The sequence below is a fragment of the Propithecus coquereli genome, unplaced genomic scaffold (assembly GCF_000956105.1).
Source record: "Propithecus coquereli isolate 6110/MARCELLA unplaced genomic scaffold, Pcoq_1.0 Scaffold220, whole genome shotgun sequence".
In the NCBI taxonomy this organism is placed as follows: Eukaryota; Metazoa; Chordata; class Mammalia; order Primates; family Indriidae; genus Propithecus; species Propithecus coquereli.
Window position 1 is genome coordinate 1,537,097 of NW_012147190.1, and position 7,345 is coordinate 1,544,441.

Consider the following 7,345-nt stretch of genomic DNA (forward strand, 5'->3'; position numbering starts at 1 on the left):
ATTTATAAATATTTGCAGAATTACTTGATGAACATATGTGTCCCCAAGAGACTGTAAGATCAGTGGGAGCGGGGGCCTGCTTTGTGTACCATTGTATCCTCTGCACTTAACCCGGTACCTAACAAATCGTAGACACTCAATTAATCTTTATGAAATGGATGAATAAACAGAAATGCCAAAGAAATAGAAGACATGTGCAAGTGGTATAGGAAATACTGTCAAAGGAATAGAACTCCCTTTCCCTGAATGAATCCGTACCCTGGAATCAAGAGGGCAAGTATAATACAAATCGCAGGCTTCAAACTCAAGTTTGAAAGAAATATCACCTTCTTTGTTCTTTGAAATTGATTTGTTTCCTACTCTGGGCACTCAATCTTCCAAGCCGGAGGTGGAGGGGTAGAGTCCTTATTGGAGCACCCCTATCCCCTCCACCTCCCAGCCATGAAGAAGAACACAGGACAATCGTATGATGTTCTGGAAACAGGACAAGGGTCTCTAACCTCCTGCCTATCATGGAAACCACTGATTTCTTCCAGGTCCACATCTACAGTGACCCCTTGAAACATGGCAGGCCTACTCTCTTCCCACACCGTACATGAGGCCCAGAACACACCGCCACCCAGGTCCCTGGTCCCAGGGTCCTGCCTTCCTGGAACACCTGCTGCCATCCCCATGGAGACTCTCTATCCCCTTAGGCAGCTGCCACAGAAAGACGCACAGTTCCCTGTGGCCAGAGAGACCTCCACCCCGAGCAGAACGCACCACTCTTTGAGACTGTGCCCAGGAGATGCATCCCCAGGCCTCTGTCCCCTGCCTTCCCCTGCCCCAGGCCTCTCTTCCTTTCCATTCCAGAGGACAGTGGCTCATTGACTCCCCTTCTCCTCCTCCAAGGACACCGAAGAGAATCTCTTCACAAGATGCAGGGGAACCGTGGGCTACAGGCTGCTTCTGCTGACAAGAATCCCTGAAGCAAGAAGCCCAAGCTACCTGCTTACCATGGGGAGGAAGAAGAGAATTGAGCGAGCTCAAAGACACGTTAATATTCCAGGACATCAGAGTTATTGCCACACAAGTCATTTTGATGCCTTATACGCCCCCACTTCCTGCCTGTGCCAGTTGCCATTAGCAAGGAGGTTCCCAGGGCAGGAAAGAATGAGCACCAGGGGGAAGAGAAGAACTTGAAGAGGCCCTTGGGAGGATGAAAAAGATTGAGAGCCGCAAGCTGGGGCATCTGGAAGCTTCACCAGGACACTCTCCCCTCCTCAGTCCCAGTTGCCCTCTCCCTGCCTCTGTTGCTGCAAAGCACTGTCCTGAGACCTTGATGGCAGAAACTCTTACACCTGTGGGAGCTCAGTTGGGTTTCGTCTGGGGGTGACGAGAACGGCAGGACTCAAGAATGGGACTCTTGCAGAGGGCAGGTGGTGAGTGGAACTGGCCCTCCCCGTATCGGGCTGCTAAGGAGAGGCGGCCACAGGCCCGGCCCTTCACGACTCATCAACCAGACTGACCACCTCTCCCCATGGAACAGAGAGGAGGGTTTTTGCCCACCCAAATTACATAAATGCAGTAAGCAATGGCCTCTCAGCACTTAGAAGCCAAGGCAAGGGGTGGACTGTAAGCCCATGGCCCGAAAATAAAAGTTAGTCACACCCTGTCACGTCAGGGCATCCTCGTGTAGAAAGCTCTCACCTGAGCTCACCTGTTATCTCCGGCAGCTCCAGCCCTCCCAGGAAGATCTTCCCAGCTCCCACTCGGGTGCCAGCCCTTGAGTGAACTGCAGGAGGCTGGGGTGAATTATCTTCTCAGCTGATAGGTAGCAGCAGCCCAGCTGGCTCATGCCTCAAAGGCAGAAATTCCTCCCCTAGTTTATCGGCACTGGTTTGTGCCAAGGGGCTGGGGAGGGGACAGGCTCTGGCCTCCGACAGGGCCCAGCCTGGCACGTGGACCAGGACTCAGGCTGTTGCCAGTGGAGCCACTGTTTACCTGGGGCCTGGTGAGCTCAGCCCACAGTGTCACCGTGAGCAGGCTGTCTCCTTACCGCAGGCCCTCCTTGGCCGGAAACCTCTACCTGGATCTGGTGGCGATAGCAGGGTCACTGTAAGGGCCTCATCTCCCCTTGTCCTAGACAGAGATAAGAACCCCAGAGGACTGCATACCAACAGCAGTGTCAGCCCTCAGGGAATGCCTGAGGGGAATGCATGGCTTTTTATTAACAAATACTAACCGTATGGCATTCTGGAACTATTTGGGGTGCCGTGGAGGATGCAAAAGTAGTTTCAGACACTGTGTGTGTATGATTACAGGCTAGGCGAAGAAATCAAACTAATGCCATGAGCTGTGTTCATTCAATAAGCATTTACTGAGCACCTACTCTGTGCTAGTCACTGTGCTGCGACAGCAGCTGTGACCAAGAAACCACCGCCTTCCTGGAGGTTATGCCCATGAGCACAGCAAGAAATTAATGCATAATTTACAATAAAGTGTAATGGATGGTAGTGAGTGCTGAGGAATGCAAAAAGAGAAGACCTTTCACTGGAACATGCTGTTCAAGAAAAGGCTTCCTGGGAAAGGCAGAAGGGAGGGGAGAGAACACAGAGGCCCACGCCACAAAGACTGGGAGGGCAGACCACGCCTAGACAGACCAGCTCAGAAGCTAGTGCAGACTTTGGGGTGTGACCAGCTCCTCGCATTCAAATCCCAGCCCCAATACTTGCTGTTGTTTGATCTTGGACGACTTTCTCACTTGGAGCCTTGGTTCTACCATCTGTCATAAGATGGTGCTAATACTGATGCCTATCTCATAGGGTGGCTAAGAAATGAGTTAATCAACACAAGGAGACCTCTTACTTAGCAGAATAAATCCTCAGTACGTAACCACTAGTATTATTGTTATCACAAGAGCTTAGCCAGGACTGGAACCAGGGAAATCGTAACAAAAGCCTCAATCCAAGTCATCCTGAGGGAACCAAGTCATGGAACTTGGTGACAGGCTATGCCCAGGTAACTGAGGAGTAAGAATGAGCAATGATTCTCCCACTGTTGATGAGCAGAGTGAAAACTACAACGAACCCTGAATTAGGACATTGGAAGACCTGGGCTTCACTCCTGGCCCTGACATTTGGTAGCAGGGTAACACTGGAAAATCACTTGAGGCCCTGAGCCTCAGTGTTCACATCTGTACAATGGAGATAACATTGGCTGCTCTGCCTCCTTCTCAGGGTGCAAAGCAAAGCAAGCAAAAAAGTGAGTGTGAAGGCCCTTTAGTCACATTGTAAAGTGCTACCATCATGCAAATTATTGTTACCCTAAAAGTTCTAACTTGCAAAAGCAAAAGTACCTTTTTTGGACTGAATCTCCAATACAAGAAAAAGATTCTAGACATTTTTTCTTCTGTTATTTGCTTTTCAAAGTTCTAAGGCTGTGCTTCTCAAACTTGATGTGCCTAAAAAGCCCCTGAGGATCTTGGTAAAATGTGCAGTCTGATTGAGGAGGTCTGGAGTGGGGCCTGGGTGTCTCAATGTCGAACAGGCTCACAGGTGAGCAGGTCACTGGTGCTGCTGGTCCATGGATCATGCTGTGAGTGCCAGGGTTCTCTAGAGGACCATGCAGACAAAGTGGTCACATTCCTCAGGGTGAGCTGACAGAGCAGACTAAGCGGAGAGGTGGGACCCTGCGACAGTGTTCAGGATTCACAGCTGTCAGGCCTGACCAGCTGCCACTCCCTTATTAACTCTATGGTCCTTGCTGAGCATCAAGCAGCACTCTACATACTTGGCAAATATTTGCTCATATAATCCCTGCAACATCCCGATCTGACATTATTATTATTATTATCTGATACAGTATTGTCTCTATTTTATAGATTTAAGAAAACTAAGGCCCAGAGAGGTTAAATTGCTTGCCCAAGGTCACACAGCACACAATCCTTATACCCCTAACTCCAGAGCCGAGCCCAGAGCAGAGGATAACAAAACACGGCACATTCTGCGATCAGCTACCCCTGCAAACCACAGAGCAGAAGATCGGCTGCTGAAACAGCATCCGCTCCTGAAGGCTGGTTAGAACCGAGTCATTGGATGGCAGCGGCCTAAAGAAACAGTCCCAGATCTGCCCTGGTTCCTGTCCCACCCAGTGTTCCCGTCCCTTCCATTCCATGAGCTGCTTAGGATCTGCCCAATAAACCCCTTCCTTCTGTGTATCGCAGGGTTTAAAAGCTTTGGCTCTGCAGCCAGACTGCCTGGCTTCGAATCTTGGCTTCACCATTTAAGTGTTCCGGGGCTCAGTTTTCTCATTTGTAACGTAGGGATAATAATAGTACTGACTCCAGAGTGTTGTTAGAGAGGATTAGACGTGATAATGCAGGTTGAGCGCTGAGCCCAGTGCCCAATACGCAGCATGGGCTCCATGGCTGCTCCCAGTGCGCTTATCAAGGTAAGAGTAAGAACAAGCCCGCAGCCCCCATGGTGTGAAATCGGCCCACCGCACCCCAGCCGCTGGCCCCCCTCCCCAGATGCGTTGAGAAGCCACCAGGCTGTGAGGGCTTGGGTGGTGTGAATGACTTGTACTTCCGGCGGGAAGTTCCGGGCCGTTGCACCTGCCAGTGGTGTTCGACACTGCTTCTCTTGGAAAATGCGGAATGTGTCACATTGATGGGGGCCCTTTATTGCACGTCAGGGAAGCTCTTTGCACAAATGCTTGGATCAACTTTTCATGACTCTGGCCCCAGGCCTGCTATGAGTCAGCCTCGCAGTCCCATCTCAGCGCCACACTCGCTCCAGAGACAGTCCTGAGGCTGTGGTTTCCACCCAGCCAGCCTCCCTCCCCTGCTTCCTCCACTCCTACCTGCTGTCACCAGCCGCCACCCTGAATCCCCACCGAACCCAGGATGAGAGAGAGATGTGGAGGGAAGTGAATGACAATTGCCACACTGGCCCTCCAGGATTTGTTAACTGCTATTAAAAGATACTCAGAGTCATTATTGTGACATTATGAGAACTCAGCTGATTGCAGCTAATCTCAGACTCCCTTTGTGTTCCTAATGGAGGAGAGCGGCCTCGTGTGAAAAATCCCATTTTGTGTCTTTCCTCTGAAATTTAGTTTAAGAAAAATAACTAGGGGCAAGATGTGATATTCAGCAATTGAAAATGAGCAAGATAAGGGTTTAAGTACAGAACAAGTAAATCACAAAATGGAACTTTGTTCAGTCAGGCTGGCATTAGACAACAGACACATCACAGGCGTTGGGAGCTGGAGGACTTTGAATCACTTGGTGAGCAAATTATTTCCTTGAGACCCTCTTTCCCCACCTCTGATCATATCCGTGAGAAGCTCTCTTTTAGGGTGTTTTTTAACACCTTCTGACACAGGATAATCCCCGCTTTTTAACAGAGAACAGATCCACACCAATAGGCAATGTAGCATGGCCTGCTTGGGTTAAAATCCCGGCTAAGGCACCCGGGGACTCTGTGACCTTGGGGAAGTTAATAAACCTCTCTGCGGCTCAGTTTCTTCATCTGTGAAATGGGGTTAATAATAGTCATGTTCTCACAGAGTTGCCATGAGAATTAAATGAGTAACTTCACAGGAAGCAGGCTTGGCACCCAGCTGATGTGAGCAAACGTGATATGGCAGCTGATGGTATTCCACTGGAATATAATAGCTTTGTTCTAGTTGTTCTTATTTTTAAGGTTACCTTCTCCTTGGGGGCCATGATACTATCTTTAATAGCAATATAAAACATATTTGTAAAAGAGATTCACTTAAAAGTCACCCCAAAATAATATATTGGGAATAGAACAGATAATGTGAGGTTGTGACAAAATTCATGAAAGTAGGTACTTGAACGACTGAATTTTGGGAAGCTGGATCCAATTTAATCCACTCGTTTAACAAGAGAAGACCTGAGGCCCAGAGAATGAAAGTGACTTCCCCAAGGTCACACAGTAAGCTCGCAGCAGAGCGGTTCTAGAATTCAGAACCCGGCTGAGTGTGTTACCCACACACTGTATTCAGGTGACTAAGTTAATCAAGTCCTAAGTAAGAACAAATTAAAAGGCACTCCTTGAAATGAATGCCCAGCCCTTTGAAGTCCTGAAACTGGAGCTCTTATTATGGAAGTCCTCAACTACAATGAGCCACTTTGCTCACCAACAAAAAAATAAAAAAAAAAAAGGAAATAATATCATTTTCAGTGTTTTCAAAGAATTCAGGCAGGGCACTAAAACAACTCAGAACTAAGGATATTGTTTTCTTTGTAGCATACAAATGATATGCCTATGGGTTCCTAATTTTTTTTTCATAAAAGCATATTCATGCTAAAGTAGAAAATACTGTGATGACTTTTTCATAAAAGCCAAATAGGCAGGCAAGAGAGCATTTGTCTCACTGGAGAACAAAGGATGAATTTACCTGGGCCAGTGTAACCACGGCATGGCCAGATTACATTGAGGAGGTAAAGTCAGTCCAGTGGCAATTGGACAGCAAAAAACAAATTGCTGTCCAGCCCTGGCCTGAGTGGTTATTGGCTCCAAATCTGAACGCTGAATTCCCACTCCTCTCCGGTCTTTCTCGTTAGGAGGCGGGGCTGGGGGCCTTTTAATTTCAAAATTTCTTTAGGGACTGATTACTTTTGTAAATGCTCTAGAGACCAGGGAGTGGGCTTAGTTCTTTTAGTAGGAATGGATACCCACCTCCCCCCAGCACCTGTTGCAGTGAGCAGCATAGTGAACTTCTCCACTTTGGAAGAGGTCCTTGCTTCCCTTTAGGAAGATCAAACTCATGTCTTATGACTAGAATATGAGCAAAGAGGAAGAATTTGAGGTGAAACCAGAAAATGGGATCTACCTAGGAGTACGTTCTCCAGTGAATGTGAGTATTCCTAGGCATACTTCTCACCCATGACTCCATGCAGGTCGTGAATTCTCCCGCGGCGTGCAAGGAATGGAAAGGAAGTCTTCAGTGGATATACAGGGTATGGAAATGAGGGCAACAGGCCCTCTGGGGACAGTGGGGATGTGGAAGGGTGTGTGTCTCTCTAAAGGGGCTGCAGCAACTCCGCTGCAGTCACCTGTTGCCTTGTGATATAGGTCCAGTATTGAACAAAAGCCAGAGCCTAGATTTTTATAAATTGTTCTGATTTCTAAATGTCAGTGACTAATTCACTTTTCTCTAAAATTCAGTGTAGGCTCAACACAAGCATCAGAGTGCCAGCTTCAGCCTGCAGGCACCTCTGCTCTGTACCCTTCCCTAAGCTGCCTTGTTCCTTCCCAAGCTTCACATAGCAAGCATGAGCAATGACTCCCCAGTCCACACTCCAGCCTGGGCCCCACCGGAGCTCCACGTCTAC